Here is an 18,889-nt window from a genome sequence, read left to right as displayed (position 1 = left end):
GTCCCTCTGAGGAGGACAAAGCCCCAGGGTTTCGCGCCACAGGCAGAGGGGCGTGTCCCTCTAATGAGGAGAAAACGGCAGGGTTTCGCCCCACAGGCAATATCCCCTCCCCGTAGAGTGCCCCTCCCCGGGTGTGTGACGGGCTCATGGAGTCGCCAAGGTCCCAATGCAAGGAATCAGGTTCCTGTTTGCGTGGGTAAGGTGGAGGAGCATTCACTGGATCTGGATCGAGATTGTCCTCCTGCGGTTCTTGCAAAACAGGATAAAGCCTACGCTGACTCCGGGGCTGTCTCCGGGCGGCACCAGCAGCTCCGCCCCTCCCCTCCTCCCCCTTTTCTTTGTTCCCTCCGGCCAGGAGACAAACGGCTCGTCTGCCCCGCTGATTTCCTTTTAAAAATTTCCTAATATATCCAGGCCGCTCAGTAGCGATATCCACCCAGATATCTATGTACAGGTATTGGTCGGGGTGGGGGACTCTATAAACAGTAGCCCGGACGGCAAACAAGGTTGGAAGCTCAAAAGTTCCCTCCGTAGGCCATCCTACATTAAAGGAGGGCCATTCTAGTTGACTCAGGGTTCGGAGGAATTCAGAGTCCGGTGGCGAGCCACCATATCCTTGGGCTCGCCTCTGAAAATCAGAAAAATTTTTCAACAGACAATCAAGCGGAGAATCGGGCACAGATTCTCGCTGACCCATCTGAGAGACCTTAGAGACCTCAGAGGCCAAACCAATACACAAAACAAGACAAACAAAGACCCGACAGGCACAGGACGGTACGAACACACAGATTATCCGAGTCCCTAAACATACACACTTGTAGGCACACCAAGCACACTCGCAGCGCGGTGCAGCGCAAGGAAATAGAAACCTAACAGGACCGGTCCCAATCCAAGTCGTCAATAACAAATTTCAGAGAGCAGCGTCCTGCCCCTGACAATCCCTGGGTGGTCTTGACAGCGTCCTGTCTCACACCACAGGGTCTTTTAACTCCGGAGGACAAACACTAAGAGGATCCCAACCAATTACTTACTCAGCTGAAGTCACCCATCCGGTCTCCGAGGAGGGACATCTCGGTGGGACCTCCAAATGTTAGATCCACCAACCACGAGAACAAATATCGGAGACTTTCAGGGATTCAAAGATGTTAATTTATTGGCCAAGTTTAACCTGCGCAGGGGCGATCCCTCCAGAGACACTGTGCCCACTGGGGGCTCGTCAGGGATTCGCGCCTAGCGCTTACAGCTAAGTCCTTATATACAGGTCATAAAGCAGGCATGTGTTTTGTTTTGTTTTTTTGTTTTTTTTTTTTTGGCACAGAGGCAGATTATTGGCTTACAGGGTCTCTTCTAGGGTTTCAGGCTCCTTGGTGCTGAGGCCATTGTTCTTGTTCCCAACAATATCAGTAGTCTTTTTTTATCAAACCTGCCATGACAGTGATATCTCAGAAAGATGCTTCCACAGAGGTACTGAAAACAGGATGTTTTACTGAGGACAACTTTCATTTGAACTTTGACTGAAACGAGTACATTGACATATCTTTACCAACACTTAGGCGGAGTTTGCTTCAAGCAGCTTCATAGTGTACTTGCTGCTTGCTGAGCGAATTGGAAGGGTGCAAACAATTCTTCAACTTTCTGTCTGAGCAAAATACTCTCAGTGATAGAACATGGACAGTCAGCTTCATGTTTCTTTTGACATACACAAAACTGTTTTGTCCCTGTCAGTTGCTACAGACCACAGGTTCTTCTTAGCTTCCCTATGATTTTGTATTAGAAAGTTTACTTTAGAGGGACAGCACTGAGGAAGCTTACTCCACTTGCAAGATGACAGACCCTTTTGCATACATTCTCCTATATGAGTAAAGAAAAGAGATTTCCGTAGCTCTTTCATTATCAAACGTTCCCTGAATGTGATATTTCACAAAGGTACTTCAACAGAATGCTGATGACAGTATGTAGTATTGTAGTAATGACACATTTCATTATCACCTGAATGCGTGCATTGATTATGTAACATGTTCCACTGCATGGGTGGCTTCATTGGAAAACCCACTCTGAGTTGATAATTTCATTCCCAAGTGATTCAGAGGAGTGGAAACACTTCCATACGACCTTACCAGAGGGAAATGCACTGAAAGCCCCAAAGGAGTACTTTTAGTTTCATACTCAGCTAGACATTAAGAACCTTTATAGTCCACCTTACATAGTACAGTGTACAAGCATTTCTTAGTTAGGCTCTGCTTTTCTCCTGGAAGGAATACATTGGAGAAAACCGTGGTATAGAAACTTACTCTCCGTAAAAGTTGACATAGCCCTGTGCAGGCTCTCCCTCTTTTGCTGTCAGGAAAGTGATTCAGTAGCTCTTTTGTTATCAAATCTACCACAAAAGTGATATTTCAGAAAGGTACTTCAAAAGAAGTGCTTAAAAACACCATGGAAAATCGAAGACACCATTCATATTAATTTCTACTGAAAAGAGTACATTGGCCTGGAGTTATAAACACTTCAGAGTTTGGGTAGAACCTGCTTCATAAGAAACGTGCTCATTCTCGAGTGATTTGGGTATGCTTCAAACACTTCATTACTATTTTATCAGAGAAAAATGCACCCAGAGTTAGAAAGTGGACTGTTAGAGTCACGCCCATTTTGACATTGGCAAAACTGTTTTCTGCAAATTATGTTGTATGCTGTACATGCCCATCTTAGTTGGGATATGTTTTTCCAGTGGAAAAAGTCCATGGGAGAAAACTCTAGTATAGAAGCTTATTCTCTTTCAAAGATTACCTAGCCCTTTGCTAGCGTTCAGCCATTTGCTGACACAAAGTCGTTTCAGTACCTTTTGTGTTATCACACTCTCCACAGAATTAATATTGATGCGGACACTGGCCGGCCCACAGTGTCTGTGTCATTATGGATGAAATAAGACATTCACATGAACTACTGAGTCTGGTGGAGAACAGCATGGCTTTTTCTCTCAAGGGGAGCAAAAGCTGCAGCCCTTGCCGTGACCAACCTTTATTGGGTTTTTCTGCACATTACATGATGGTCCTCATTTGCTATGCACAGGTTCACTTTAGGTGGTTACCTTTTACAGAAAACAAAATAGCCAATGTCACTAATCATATCACAGAAGAAGGATATTTGCAAATGAAAAGGGCAAGAGTGGTTGAACTGGTTACACTTGTCCTTGAACAGTTTAGCATGGATTTTAGGAAGTTACAGTAAGCACTTGCTGTCTCAATTCAGGGTGAGGGAGATTTTAGCAAAAAGCAAGACTCAAAGTGTCCTATGCATATTGCAGGCCTGATTCCCCACAGCAGAACCTATCCCTGGACATGGGTCCTATGCATCTCCAAGTGGGAGCTGGGCCCATGTCACACAGAATGGTATCCTACAAGTATTCCAGACAAAATTTCAAGAGTGTGGAAAAGAGTTTGTACTATATGAGACTCTAGTCATTTCATCTTCTACTGAAAGAAGGACACTGAGAAGTTGTTAAAGAGTGTAGATGGCTTTTGAAAGCCCACTTTCTGTAAAATTTTTTCATTCCCCAGTGATTTACAGGAGGGCAAAATCTTCACTACTGTACTATCAAAGTGAATACACCTAGAGCCCCAAAGTGTACTTTTAGTTCTAATCACTTAGACATTCATACACCTGTAGAGACCAAGTTACATACTAGAGTATACATGCATTTCTGAGTTAGGCTACACTTTTCCCCTAGAAAGAATACATTGGAGAAATCTGTGGTATTGAAGCTTACTCTGTTTCTCAGATGTCATAGTCCTATTAATGCATGCACTCATTTGTTCAACAAAAAGTGATTTAAGTAGCCCTGGCTGGTGTAGCTCAGTGGATCGAGCTCGGGCCTGTGAACCACACAATCGCGGTTTGATTCCCAATCAGGGCACATGCCTGGGTTGCAGGCCAGTCCCCAGCAGGGGACTCACAAGAGGCAACCATACATTGATACGTCTCTCCTTCCCTTCCCCTCTAAATATAAATAAATAAAACTTTTTAAAAAGTGATTTAAGTAGGTCTTTCATTATTAGCCCTACCATGAAAGCGATCTGACAGAAACATACTTCCACAGAAGAGGAAGAAAAAACCCTATACATGTAGAAAATACACCATTCATTTCATCTTTTACTGAAATGATTACATTGACCTTGGGTATAAACACTGCATAAGATGATTGCTTAAAACCAGCTTCAGACGAAGCATGCTCATTCCCCAGTGATTTGGAAGGTTGCAAACAATTCATTAATGTTCTATCAGAAGGAAATGCCCTTGATTGTAGAGAGTTGACTGTTAGGTTTGCATTTGTTTTGAAATAAATAAAACTGTTTTGTGTTTGTCATATTCTAAGCCAAATATGCATGTCTTAGCTCATGTATGCTTCTTTACAAGAAATAATACTTTGGAGGAAACTGGCTGTAGCTTATTCTACTTTAAAGATACCTATTTATCCACTCATTTGAGGACAGGAAAGTGATATCAGTAGTCTTTCATTATCAAACCTGCCACAACAATGATATTTCTGAAAGATGCTTCAACAGAAGTGCTAAAAACAGGACGTTTTACTGGGGACACCTTTCATTTGAACTTCAACTGCAGTGAGTAAAATTGACAGATCATTATAAACACTTAAGTGGAGTTTGCTTAAACTGCCTCATACTAGACTTGCTCATTCCTGAGTGAATTAGAAGGGTTAAAACAATTCATCACCTTTGTGTCAGAACAAAATGCCCTCAGTGATAGATTGTGGACAGTTAGCTTCATATTTATTTTGACATACACAAAAGTGTTTTATCCAAGTCAGTTGCTACAGACTACATGCTTGTCTTAGCTTCCCTATGATTTTGTATTAGAGAGTTTTAGAGGAGACAGTACTGAGGAAGCTTATTCTACTTCAAAGGTAACAGACCCTTATGCATACATTCCCTCATTTGAGTAAAGAAAAGTGATTTCAGTAGCTCTTTCATTATCAGATGTACCACAAAAGTGATATTTCAGAAAGATACTTCAACAGAGTGCTGATGACAGTGCCTAGTATTTGAGACACCCCTCATTTCATCATCTACTGAATGAGTCCATTGATAAGGTATTCAACAGTGTTGATTGAAGTAGGTCTTTCATTATTGTGTTGAAAACCTGCTCTTAAGAAATATTTTTGTTCCCGGGTGCTTTACAGGAGTGGGAACTCTTCATTATTGTGTTACCAGAGTGAAATGCACTCAGAGCCCCAAAGGGGTGCTTTTAGTTTCATACTCACTTACACACTGATAGCACTATACGTCCCAAACAATAGATGTCCTCTCTAAGTTGTGGAGAACAAAACAAATAGATTTCTCATGATAAATATGAATCCTCATGCTGTTAACAATGATTGTGTTGCTAGGCAATTTCCAGGACTGTAAAGAAAGCAAGGAAACAAGAACAGTTCAGAAAACTCTATGGTCAATTAATATTTGACAGAACAGGCTAGAGCATATGAAGGAGTAACAAGAACGTTTTCAACAAATGGTGTTGGGAGACCTGGACAGATACATGCGAGAATATGGAACTCATTCACCAACATACACCATACACTGAACAAATTCAAGGTTAATAAAAGACTTAAATATATGACCTTACACCATAAAAGTCCTAGAGGAGAACATACACAGTAAAATCTCATATATTCCATTTATCACTATTTCAATCAATATGTCTCCTAGAGCAAGGGACATACAGGGAAGTATAAAGAAATGGGATCTCATTTAAAAAAAGTCTTCATGGCTGAGGAAAATGGCATTAAAGTGAAAAGAGAACCAACTGTATGGGAAAACGTATTTGCCAATACTACCTTGGAAAAGGGTTTGATCAAAATATATGAAAAATTCACATGAGTCTACTCAAAGAGGACAAATAACCCATCTAAAAAATGGGCAAAAGACTTGAAGAGACTTCTACAAGGGCGCAAAGACACATGAAAAGATGCTCAGCATCACTAACCATCAGAGGGATGGAAATGGAAACCACAATGAGATAACACTTCACACCCGTGACAATGGGCACCATAAACAATAAGTGTTGAACAGGATGTGTATGCAAGGGAGGGAGTTGGACTTGTCTGCGGTTTGATGGCAGTTGTAGGGGGTAAAGGCAGACAACTGTAATTGAAGAACAATGAAATAATTTTAAAAAAACAGCCCTGGCTGGTGTAGCTCAGTGGATTGAGCACAGGCCTGCCAACCAGAGGATCGCGGTTCAATTCCCAGTCAGGGCACATGCCTGGGTTGCAGGCCAGTTCCCAGCAGGGGCCAGTTCCCAGCAGGGGATGCACGAGAAGCAACCATACATTGATGTTTCTCTTCCTCTCTCCTTCCCTTCCCCTCTAAAGATAAATAAAATGTTTTTAAAAATTTTTTAAAAAACAGGAAGATGTGGAGAAAAGGGAACCCTAGTGCACTGTTGGTGGCAATGCAGACTGGTTCAGCCTCTGTTGAAAACAGTATGGAATTTCCTCAGAAAACTAGAAATGGAACTGCCTTTTGACCACATAATTCCATTACTGGGATTATACTCTAAGGAAACTGAAACACCAATTCTAAAGAACCTGTGCTCCCCAATGTTTATAGCAGCACAATTCACAAAGCCAAGTGCTGAAAGTAAACAAAGTGCCCATTGGTAAATGAATTGATTAAAAAACTATGGTACATTTACATGATGGAATACTATGCAACAGAAAGAAATAAGGAGCTCCTACCCTTAGAGACAGTATGGAAGAAATAGTACATAATGCTAAGTGAAATAAGCCAGGAGGTGAAAGACAAATATCATATGATCTCTCCTTTAAGTGCAACCTAATAAAAAAAAAAACACAGGAAAGGTGGGAGGAGGTAATGGAGGGAAATAGGGGGAAGGGTTTCAGGAACAGATATAAAGGTGACATGGACAATACCCAAGGAGGGTATGATTGAGAGTGGGAAGTGGGGTCATTGGGCTGTGGGGAGTAGTAGAGGGAAAATGGAGAAAATTGTACTTGAACAACAATAAAAAAAGAAAAGAGAAAGAAAAAGAATAAATTATGTATAGAATATCATGTCATATACAAATGCTGACCGTTTTCTTTCTTTTTTTATTTACATACATTTTATTTTTCTTTTTTGACTGCCATGTCTAAATATTTCATTATTATACCGAAAATAGTAATGAGAGTAGACATTGTTGACATGGTTTTGATCTTTAAAATTATTTTATGTTATTTCATTATTTCACAACTGAGTATTATGTTAGCTTCAATGCTGTCATATATAGCCTTTATCAAGCTGAGACCTTTCTTTCTACTAGCATTCTTTTGAAATATTTTATCTGTAATGCATATTTAGTTTTTCAAAGGCTTTTTCTGTATCTCTCAAATCATCATATGATTCTTATTTGGGGGTTTTGATATGATGACTGGAACTGATTGTCTGTGGGTGTTAAGCCATTCTTGCATGAGTGATAAAATTCACACTTGATCAGGATGCGTAATCATTTAAAACTATTACTAAATTTGGTTTGCTATTGTTTTGTTGAGAATTTTGGCCTGGACATTTATCCACAATATAGGCCTATAACACACACTCTCTGTCTCTCTAGTGTCTTTGTGTAGTTTTGGCATCAGAGTAATGTTGGGATTGTAAATTAAATTTGGAAGTGTACGTCTATAATTTATTAATTAATTTAAAATAAGTGTTAGAATTCCCCTGTAAATCTATCTGATCCTGGGCTTTTGTTCTTTGGGTGTTGTGATTACTTCTTCAAATTTGTTGCTGGTAACTGTTTTGTTATGCTTATATAATTCTTATTGGTTTACCTTGAAATGGTGAGTTTTGTAAAAATTTCCCATTTTATTAAATTGTCAGCTGTACTTGAACAACAATAAAATAATTTTAAAAGAAAAACAAAAAAAGGATGAAATATATTTTGAGGATCAAACCTTTGTCTGAGGTATCATGGAAAAATATGTTTTCTCATACAGTTGGTTCCCTTTTCACTTTGCTGATACTTTGTGTATGCATTCAGAAGTTTTTGTTCTGTTGAGGTCCCATTTGTTTATTCTTTCCTTTATGGCCCTTGGTCTAGAAAACATACTGGTGACAATATTGCTATGTGGAATATCTGAAATTTTCCTGCCTATGTTCTCCTGTGGGACTTTTATGGGGTTGTGAGTTATATAAATCTTTTATCTATATGGAATTTAGTTTTGTGCATGGTGTAAGTTTGTGGTCAAGTTTCAGTTTTTTGCATATTACAATGCAGATTCCCAGCACCATATTTTGAAGAGATTATTTTCAACCCATTTTATGTTTCTGCCTTCTTTGGTGAATATTAATTGCCAATAGAGTTTTAGGCTTATTTCTGGGATCTCTATTCTGTTCCATTGATCTATGTCTGTTCTTATGACTATGAGACTATTTTGATTACCAAGGCCTTGTAATATTGTTTGATGCCAAATTTGTGATTTCTCCAACTGCATTCTTCATTCTCAAAATTGCTGCCAGTATTTTGGGTCATTTATGGTTCTAAATAAATTTGTGAAATATTTGTTCCATATCTGTGAAATATGTCACTGGTACTTTAATAGGCATTGCATTGAATCCATAACTTGCTTTGGGTAGTATGGATACTCTCGTATTGTTAAAAGAACATGCTTCTAAAGAGTTGATAGAACAAAGACAAAAACAAATAGAAAACAAAATCTACCTTGAGATGCATACAAATGGAAAAATAACCTAAGAAAATCTAGTATGATGAAAAAGCATTTAAATGAGAAAACACTATAGTTATATAGGGCTACCAAAAGAACAGGAAAATAATCCAAAAAATTGCTAAATTTATTCCTGAATTATCCAGAGAAATAAAAATACACAAATAAGTATAAGAAAATCTTTACCAAAGATCTGAGTAGAAATAAGTCAAATGAAAATATAAGACAAAGACTAATAAAGCAAAGCCTGAGTCATTGAAAAATAAATAGAATGGACAACCTAATAGTAAGACTCATCAAAGAGGGAACAAAAAGTGAATAGAATGAAATGAAAATATCAACTGATGCCACAGGGTAAAAAATCATTAAAATATTATGAACCATTACATACCAACACATTTCACCATCCAGATGAAATGGATTTTGCTGAAAAAAAATACAGCCTCCCAAGGCTCAACTAGAAAGTAACACCAAATCACTATAGATCAATTTCTAGCAATGAAATTGAAGCAGTGATACAAACTCCCAAGAGAACACAAACTCCCAGGACCACGTGACTTACAGGTAAATTCTACCAAATACTTAAATAATAATTAGTACATTTTCTCTTTAAACTACTTTTAAAACTATTGAATAACACTCTCAAATTCATATTCGTAGGCCAGCATTAATATGATAAAACAAACAAAGATACAACAGAGGGAAAGATTACAGGCCAATATTCCGAACAAATACAGGTGCCACAATTCTTAACAGAATAATAGCAAACTGAATTTATCAGGATGTTCAAAGAATTATACATTGTAATCAAGTAGCAATGAACCAAAAATACATATCTAGTTCAACATCTTTTAAATATTAAGGTGACTTACCAAATCAACAATATCAAGAATTATACACATGTGCTCATTGAAATGTTGCAGGAAAAGCATTTGGCAAAATTCAGTGTCAACTTATGATTGAAAAAAACTGAGAAATGAATATACAGTGAAAATCCTGCAACTTGATAAAGGCTATATAGGATAAGCATACAGCTACTATCATACTCAGTTGTGGAAAAAATACAGCTTTCTTTTTAAGATAAGACAAAAGAAAAAAATGTCCATTCTCTCCACTCTAATTCAAACTAATGCTATAACTTCTAGGTATGGCACACTGTAGAAAAGAAAAAAAATGCCATACATGTATTCAATAAATAAAAAAAGTCAAGCTGTCACTTTTTCAGCTTATACCAGAAGAGATAGAAATCCAAGAGAATCAAAACAAATGGATAAAATTCATAAAACAAATTTACTAAGGTATCAAAATTCAACATTAAGATGCCAAAATTTGTCACATTTGTATATACAAATAACAAAAACACTGAAGAAGAACCCTGAATAGTGTGACTCAGTGGGTTGGGCATCACTTTTGAGTCAGTGATTAACTTCAACGTCAGGGCATGTGCCCAGAATGCAGGCAAGGTCCCATGTTGGGTATGTGTGAAAGCAATGCAGACCCTGGCTCATGGGGTCTGTGGTATTATGGATGAGACACAACAGACTCACATGGACTACTCAGTCCTGTGGAGGAAAAGGGATGGCGAGGCTTCTCTCTCAAGAGGAGAAAAGCCTCAAGAGTGTGAGGGGAGAGTGCCCCAACCCTTGTCTTGATAAGCTTTTATTGCTTTTCTGGGCACATTGCATGATGGTCCTCATTTACTGTGCACAGGTTTGCTTTAGATGGCTACCTTTTACAGAAAACAAAGGAGAGGATGCTGCTAATCACATCACAGGAGGAGGATATTTGCAAATGCAAAGGGAAAAGTGGTTGAACCAGTTACACTCCATACTGGGGAGGTTTAGCACAGACTTCAGGAAAATACAATAAGCACTTGTGCCTCAATTCAGGGTGCTTGTGTTTCAGTTTTAGCAAAAGCAAGTCTCATAGCAGTCTAGGTACAATGCAGGCCTGATTCCCCATGGGAGAATCTATCTGTGTGTGTGTGTCCTGTGCATGGCCAAGTGCAAGCTGGGTCCAAGCCATGCAAAACTGTCTCCTATATTGGAGGAAAGTGATCTATGATTCTCTCACACATTGATAATTCTTTCCCTCTCTCCCTCCCTTTCCCTTTACCAGTGTTGCAAGAATGGCTCAACATCCAGCAAACAATCAATATGATTCATCACATCAAAAACCAAAAACAAGAATTATATGATTGTTTGAGAGACACAGGAAAAATTTTTTGAAGAAATAAACATGCATTACTGATAAAAAATATTTCAAAAGAATGCTAATAGAAGGAAAGGTCACAGCTTGATAAAAGCAATATATGGCAACCTCACAGCTAACATAATACTCAATTGTGAAATAATGAAAACATTTTTAAAGTCTAAAAACATGTCAAAAATGCCTACTCTCATTACTCTTACTAAAAGTAATAATGGAATATTTACACAGAGCAATCCAAAAAGTAAATAAAATCCATCTAAATAAAAAGAAAGAAAACTCAGCATTTGTAGATGACATGACGAAATTTTTTTTCTTTTGTTGTTCAACTACAATTCTCTTCATTTTCCCCAACCATTCCCATCAGACCATCCATCCCACTTTGTACCCTCAATCCTACCCTACTTTGGTTTTCTGCATGTGTCATTTATAGATGTTCCTGAAAACCCTTCTGCATTTTCACCCCCATATCCCCTCTGACCTCTCCTCTGGTTACTGTCAGTTTGTTCGTAAGTTCAATGTCTCAGGTTATATTTTTCTGGCTTCCATATTTTGTTGAGTAGGATCCACTTACAGGTGAGATCATATAGTATTTGTCCCTCACCACCTGGCTTATTTCACTTACTTAGCATTATGCTCTCCAGTACTCTTGCATATGGTAGGAGCTCCTTCTTTATTTCTGATGCATAGTATTCCATCGTGTACATGCACCATTGTTTTTCTGATCCATTCATTTACTGATGGGGACTTAAGTTCCTTCCGGCACTTGGATGTATGAATTGTGCCGCTATGAGTATTGGAGTGCATACGTCATTTTGAATTGATGTTTCAAGATTCTTAGGATATAATCTCAGCAGTGTAATTACCAAGTCAAATGATTCTTTCTAATCAGTCTCTCACTGCTCAGAGGGGAGTGGTCTGCCTGAACAGGAAGGCTACTGCAGTAGCCATGATGACCCAGCACCAGGATTCCCTGGTGGGCAGTCTCTCAGCTTTCTCCTTTATGCCTCCATTCCCAGTCTTTCCTCAAGCCTCTCTAGTCCACTCTTCCTCCCCTTTGGTAGGGATTTACATCTTTTGTGGTCTCATTTAGTTATTTATTTAGTCTCTCTGTACTCCAAAGTTAGGGTTAAGCATCAGAGGGCCAGGGAAGAGTCTCCCTTGGAGGCTGGGCTGTTGTTTCCCTTCAGGCTGCCTCCACTCAAAGGGGAGTGGTCTGCCTGAGCATTTTGGCTCCTGGGTTTTGGGGGCAGACTCAGCACTGGGTTTCCTGTGGGTACTCTTTCTGCACTGTCCCCAAAGCTTCCATCCCCAGTCTCTCCTTAGGCATCTCCAGGCCAATCTGCTCCTGCCTTTGCTGGAACCCCAGCTAAGTGACAGCAAATGAAAATTGGTGTGTTGGCCCTTTAAAAGGCTCTTTCCAACTGTAGCCATCTGTCTCTAGCAGAGAAAACTCTGCAGCTTTTCATTGCAGGTTGTTATCTGTATACTTTTTGACTCTGGTGTTCTAGGCTAGGGAACCCAGTTTAGTATTTAGACCCCATTCTTCTGAGGGGTGGTCTAATCTGCTACTTTATTATCCCTTCAGCACTGCTGCCTTTGGGCACCCAGTAAGCCATGTAGAGTATCCACCACATTCCATACCAGACAGGATGAGCTGAAGGTGAGTTTTCTGTATATCCGAGGTCATAAGGCTTCTTTCTCACTGTAGTTTAATTGTTTTTTCTTGGTAATTTCTCCAAAATTTAATTGTAATTCCAGATTGGTCCTGGGAGGAGGTCAGCGTGGCTTCCACTCACTCCTCCACCATCTTGCCCCCCATCCACAATTTCTTAAAGAATTGAACAAGTTTAATAGAATTAAAAAATAATTAAGAACCAAAATGCAAACTGAATATATAGAAATCTGTCACATTCATAGCACTAATAAACAATGAAAGAAGAAAATAATGCTATTGATAATTACATGGAAAGGAAAAAAATGCCTGCAAATTGGAATAAACAAATAGGTGAAGGACCTGTACTCTCAAAATTAAAGAACAGTGAAGAGAGAAACTGAAAATAACACAAGAAATGGAAGGATAAATCATTTGTGTATCATAGGAAGATTAAATTTTTATAATTGCAATTACTTTTGTTTAATTATAATTAACAATTAATTATTGTTATAATTACTTCCCAAAGCTATTAGTTCAATTCAAACCTCATCAGACTACTTCTCAGAATAAAAAATCTTAAAATTTATATGGAACAACAGATACTTTAAATAGCCAACTATATTTGGAGAAGAAAAAACAATGTTGGAGATATCACACTACATGTTCTTCATCTATTCTGTAGAATTTAATAATGCTTAAATATATAATATATAATTCATACATGTATGACTATATAAAATAAATATATGACGAAAGTTAATAATACTTTAGTATTCTAATAAAGTGTGAAAACAGATGCCCTGGTTTGTAGCTCAGTGAATTAAGCACTGACTGTGAACTGAAGGTTGACCAGTTTGATTCCCATTCAGGGCACATGCCCGGGTTGTGGATCAGGTCCCCAGTGGGGGCCATGTGAGAGGCAACCACACATTGGTATTTCTCTACCTTTCTTTCTCCCTCCCTTCCCCTCTCTCTAAATAAATAAATAAAATCTTTATAAAACAAACAAACCCAGAAATGTATCGGCACAAGACAGATGCCTAAGTCAATGGAAGAGTATAGAGAATTCAGAATTAAACCCTCTTATGTGAACAAGTAATTTGTGAGAGAGAAGGTACAAATATACACTGAAGAGTTGACAGACTTTTCAACAACTGGTCTTGGAAAAACTGAGTTTATGCATGCAGTTAAACTGGTCTACATTCTTACAACATATACAAAATAAACTTAAACTGATAACAGCTCTGCCCATCTCTCCCATATTTCCAACTGACAGCAGCCCTGACATGGACTTACCCACCTCTCCCTGCCTTCCCATTAAAGTCCACCCCTCACCAATCCCAGCCTCACAGAAACTTTTGTACTACTCATCTCTCTTTGCCTTCCAACTGACTCACTCTGTTCCTGCCTACATTCCCTCCTATCCAACTAATGCCAAGCATAATTAAGCCTCTTTGCTTTTAATTTATGCTAGTTTTGATCCTCATTTTCAGTGCTCATCCTCTCCCTCTAATTATCTTTCAGTCCGCTCCTTTCCTTCAACAGCTCAGAACCTGAAGACAGGGATGTGTAAGAACACCTGTGTTTGCAGACTTTCATTGTGTCTCAAGATTGACCTTCCTCAGGTGACACCTCCTTAGGAGATTTTGCAGCTTTACAACTAGGACGGCCACTGTTTCTCAGGTTACTGGCCCCCAGGCCCGGCTCTGAAGATTTCTATACTTCTGAACCTCTTATCTCCTCATTCAATATTGAGTGAGAGTAACATGACAAAATTTAACACCTCAGAGTTTTTTTTACTATATCAGTCATAAAGAATATACATCTGATCCAACAGAAAGACCACATCCACAACCTTCAGTGTTCCCAACCACGCAGCCCATATACAGAATCTGAAGACTAACACACAGTACTTAATATGCATCAGTGTTGGGGCTCTTCCCATGGGTTAACCATTGACATTTTAGGACAAATCACTTGTGTTTTGGGTGATGCCTTCTGCATTGTAGGACATTTGGTAACATTTGTCCACAATTGAATACATGCCTACAGTACACCAACACACTAAAAATATATAAAAAAGAGACAAATCAAGGGAGTTAGAAAAAGAAAGAGAGAGATTAAAACAAACATGGAGAAACATAATATTCAAAGAAGTAAATGAGTGAAAAGTGATATTTTTAAAGTAGTGTTTTAAATCTTCACACAAAGATATATTTTATTTATTTTTCAGAGAGGCAGGAACAGAAACAGAGGGAGAAAACACCAATGTGAGAGAGAAACATTGATCAATTGATTTCAGTATGCCCTTATCAGGTTTTGAACCCACAATTTACATAGGTGTCTGACTAGGGACTTAAGCAGCTACTCTGTGGTGAATGGGATGATGCTGGAACAAACAGCCACCTGACCAGGATGACATTATTTTTACTTGGAAGACATATGCAACTTCACATCACTTTGGCTGTATTGTAGAGAAGCTAGTTCAAAAGCACTTTGTGGTGACCCCAAATGTTCATATTGACAGACAGTGTCCATAGGAAACCATTATGGAAGCTGCACATCATATAGGTTGATATGAGCACAAAATCTGATTCGAAGTATAATAGGAATCTATGGAAATTTATATGGCAGAAGTAGTAACATTTGTATGTTTTCTTAGTGTTAACTCCATAAAGATGAGTACCAAAAAATGTTGTCCAGAGTAGTGTTTTTCAAAAAAATCGTATTGATGAATCTCAGACCTGATTTATTTAGTATTTCTAGCTACATTTCACTTCTTTTTGATACTTTTGCCATGTCTGACATTTTCCACCAACCCACGTGACACCAACCCACAGTGTTTTGGGTTGTATGTCATACACCTGAGAAAATGTCTCTAGAAAGTAGTTGCAGTCCTCATCCCCAGTGAGCCAGATGGGTCACTGGAGAGTCCAGAGAAACACAATGGCACTAATGTGATCACAAAACAAGTGTTTGTACATATCTCTTACTTCTGAAACCTGGGACCCTTGTTACCTTCCTAGGAATCTGTGGAAAATCTGTGCTTGATGCATTTGAATATTTTTTATATGTAATGACTGTAGTAATCAGTTTATTACACAGATTAATCATTCTTGAACGTACAAGCTCCAGAGGAGCAACTGGGTCTTTAAATATACACAAGTATTTCCATCAAATGAATTTTCACCCTTTTCCAGAGAGATCTAAGCAGTTAAAAACATAAGAAAAAGAAGAGCTATTAGCTATGTATTAACTGAGAAACCACATATAAACCAAAGAATATGGAAGAGAAAAAGAGGGGCTGAAAGGATGAGGGTTAAAGGGTGGAGAGATGTAAGAGGTGGGAACAAAGCCCATCACACTTTATGTACTAATAGCTCCAATCCAGTTAAACTTAGACCTTAAAATGGTAGGTTTTAATCTGGTTGGTTGTAACTTTCACCTAAGACGTAGGTCCTTCAGCATAAAATGAGCATAGAAACAGCTTCGTGTTCTTCGCTTTGCTTTTCATATCTGTTTTGAGTTTAAAAGGATTCCACTTAAAAACCATCTCCTGTAAGTCAGTAGAGCTTTTCTTCCCCATCCAAGCACACACCATAACCACCAGCCCTCACCTGCCGTTATCCAAATTTAAGTCAATAAGAAAGCTTTTAGTCTCACACCTAGGTTACGCCCGAAGAACTGGCTTGTCACACACACACTTCTCTGCTAGGAGGCAATGTTGGTACAGAAGTACAGTATTTCTAGTTTGTTGTTCCAAGTATGTACAACACGCAGAACTGCTGTATCAGGTAAACATGTGCACAGGGGAAGATGAGGCGTGGGCTCATAGAAAGCAGTCAAATGGAAATCAAAAGGACTTTCTCTTTCAGAGTTCCCCTATCTTTATTTGTAGAGGTTATCCAATAATTTCTTTAATTACATCGCATACTTCTGAGTCCATTCCCGAGCTATTCTGTTGTACTTTTCTCTATCTGTTTTGTAGATCCGAGCAATCTCAAGCACTAAGGGATCATCTGGATTAGGATCACACAACAGAGAACAGATGGACAAGAGTACTTTTGAAATAGTGCTGGAGACCACTGTGACCGTAGAATATCAAGACAAATGCTGCCGTTACTGTTAATATTTGGATGATAAATTCTTGTTGTAAATGCAACCTTAGGTGGTTTGAAGGGGTAATCTGTTGGGAAATGAATTGTCAAGAAAAATACTCCACCCTGATAGGGACTGTCGTTTGGCCCCATTATTGTAGCCTGCCAATGGAACACGTCATCTCCAACAGGACCTGCTGAACACTGTGCGGGGTGGGGGGTGGGGGGATGTCCCGTGCCAGGTCATTCAATTCCTTGTGAATTCTCTTTAGAGCCATCGTGGGAGGTGGGTGGCTGCAGCCCCCAGGGCGGGGACGGGGCCAGGGGAGGGACGGGGAAGGGGCGAGGGGGCGCGAAGCCGCCTCGGTGACCACGGGTTCACCGGAGAAGATGGAGAGCTCGGAAGCGCGCGTTCAGCGGCACCTATAGAGGGCCGAGGCCCACTGGGCTCCTGCGCCTGCCGCAGCAGTCACCGCATCACCCGGCGGCGGCCCCTTTATGCGCTGCGGTCCGAGCAGCCGCCACGGTAGTGGCCTCTTGCATTTGAATATTAATGGTGGAGTCATGGGTGACAAGTCAAGAGCTCTGAGAACCTTTCAGAGAGGTGTAATTGAAAAAAAGCACCCACTTAATGCAACTCTTAAAAAGCTAGCTCACTTCTTCATTGAGGAAACAAAACAGAAGAAATCTGGTACTTACCAACATTCTAGAGACAGATCCCTATCAAGCTTACTTTAGTGAAGAAGGTGGAGAGATCAAAAATGTTTGCCAGCTGTCTCTATACTTCCTCAGGATGTGTGTTTTGGGAAAGGCCATAAAAATTTTTTTCCTCACTGTAAACACTGAATCTGGCTTCCCCTTTAACAACTTTGCTTATTCAGCTGTGAGTATTCTCAGGTAACTTACACCTTTACTGTGATCCCACATGGGCAGCATTGCAGCCATTCCCAATTATTTGTGTTGTGGGGAAAATACCAGAAGTGGGTGGCTTTCCTGGTCAAAAGCACTTTGTTAGGTATTGGGATCCTGCTGTGTCTGTATGGTGTGTACCTCTTGTTATGATTTGCAGAATAAGAAGGGAGTGCTAGAGAACCAGCTACTCTCCATTCTTGCAATTCTGAACTACTGAGGTGTCCTTTGGTTTTCCTTAATGTAATGTTTCAGCTATATGTAGTTTTTCCTCTGTACCTGATAAGAATAAATTTTTAAAATTATGGTGGTGTTTCACTCTGCTGTGATGCCAGACAGCCCCCTAATATTACCTGAATAAATACCAGACATCTTTACAAAGCTCCACACAGAAATTCATGGAAGAGCAGTTAGGTACAAAGTCTCTGTAGCCTTAGACAGGTGGCAGATACAGTAAAACACCAGTCAAAACCTGTCACAGCTGAGAGTGGGCTCTGTAGAAGCATCTGTAAAGCCCAAATCTTAAAATGACAATGGCAAGCAAATATACCAGAACCAGTCTATGAGATCCTTAGGACACGCTCAGAGTCTCACACTAGATCTCATTCTGTCCCACTCCCAGTGAAATCTGAGCATCCATTCTCTCCACCACCAGCCACTAAATGAAGGTATACAAAGAGAGTGCTCACATATTTGTGCCATATATTAGAGAAAATGGTATGTTGTTCAACATCACAGCAAGCCATAAATATCTTGCATTTGGATATAGTTCCTTAGGTGTTGGTGTAGCAGTCAGCTCCATTGTCCTTTCAGATTTTCTCAGACACTTACCTGTTATGACTCTTAATAGCATCATTTATACTCAAAATGGCAGAAGTGATTAAGCTATTCCAGATGTTTTTGTGCAAATTAGCGCATAACAAGCCTAGACCCGCCCCCCCACCAAAGGTCAGAAGCTGTGACATAACTTATTTTCATGAATTCCCACAAGGGAGAGCATTTGTCACAGGGTCACAATCTGACAATGCCACTAGACCATGACATGATTACATTCAGTTGCCATGTCTGCAGTTCTGCCAAAAATATCCAAATTGTCTCCTGATAAGGATCATTAGTTTTCTTGTGCTTTCAAAATGTAGTGCTATGTTGGTGGGTATAAACAACATACTTTTTTTTACTGACAGTTCTGGAAGCTCATATTCTGAGATCAGGTCATGGGCTGGATTGTTTTCTCCTGAAGACCCTTTTCTTGTCTTGCAGGTGAGTGTATTTAAACTTCTT

The 18,889-nt window shown here is 39.4% G+C and overlaps 1 long non-coding RNA gene and 1 pseudogene across 1 annotated transcript in view; one reads left to right on the top strand and one right to left on the bottom strand.

Annotated features, from left to right (window-relative positions):
* Nucleotides 1-12,608, top strand: part of LOC118981240 (uncharacterized) — an 18,711-nt gene extending 6,103 nt beyond the window's left edge. Inside the window, exon 3 of the long non-coding RNA XR_005065305.1 lies at nt 12,534-12,608. This is a non-coding gene — a long non-coding RNA (uncharacterized LOC118981240). The remainder of the gene's footprint in view (nt 1-12,533) is intronic.
* Nucleotides 12,609-16,268: 3,660 nt separating this feature from the next.
* On the bottom strand, nt 16,269-17,266 carry LOC118981077 (ubiquitin-conjugating enzyme E2 D2-like; annotated as a pseudogene).
* Between the last annotated feature and the right edge of the window lie 1,623 nt (nt 17,267-18,889).

This window comes from Sturnira hondurensis, unplaced genomic scaffold (assembly GCF_014824575.4).
Source record: "Sturnira hondurensis isolate 20B ecotype Veracruz unplaced genomic scaffold, ASM1482457v3 Scaffold0001918, whole genome shotgun sequence".
Classification (NCBI taxonomy): Eukaryota; Metazoa; Chordata; class Mammalia; order Chiroptera; family Phyllostomidae; genus Sturnira; species Sturnira hondurensis.
This window is presented reverse-complemented; position numbering and strand designations above follow the sequence as displayed.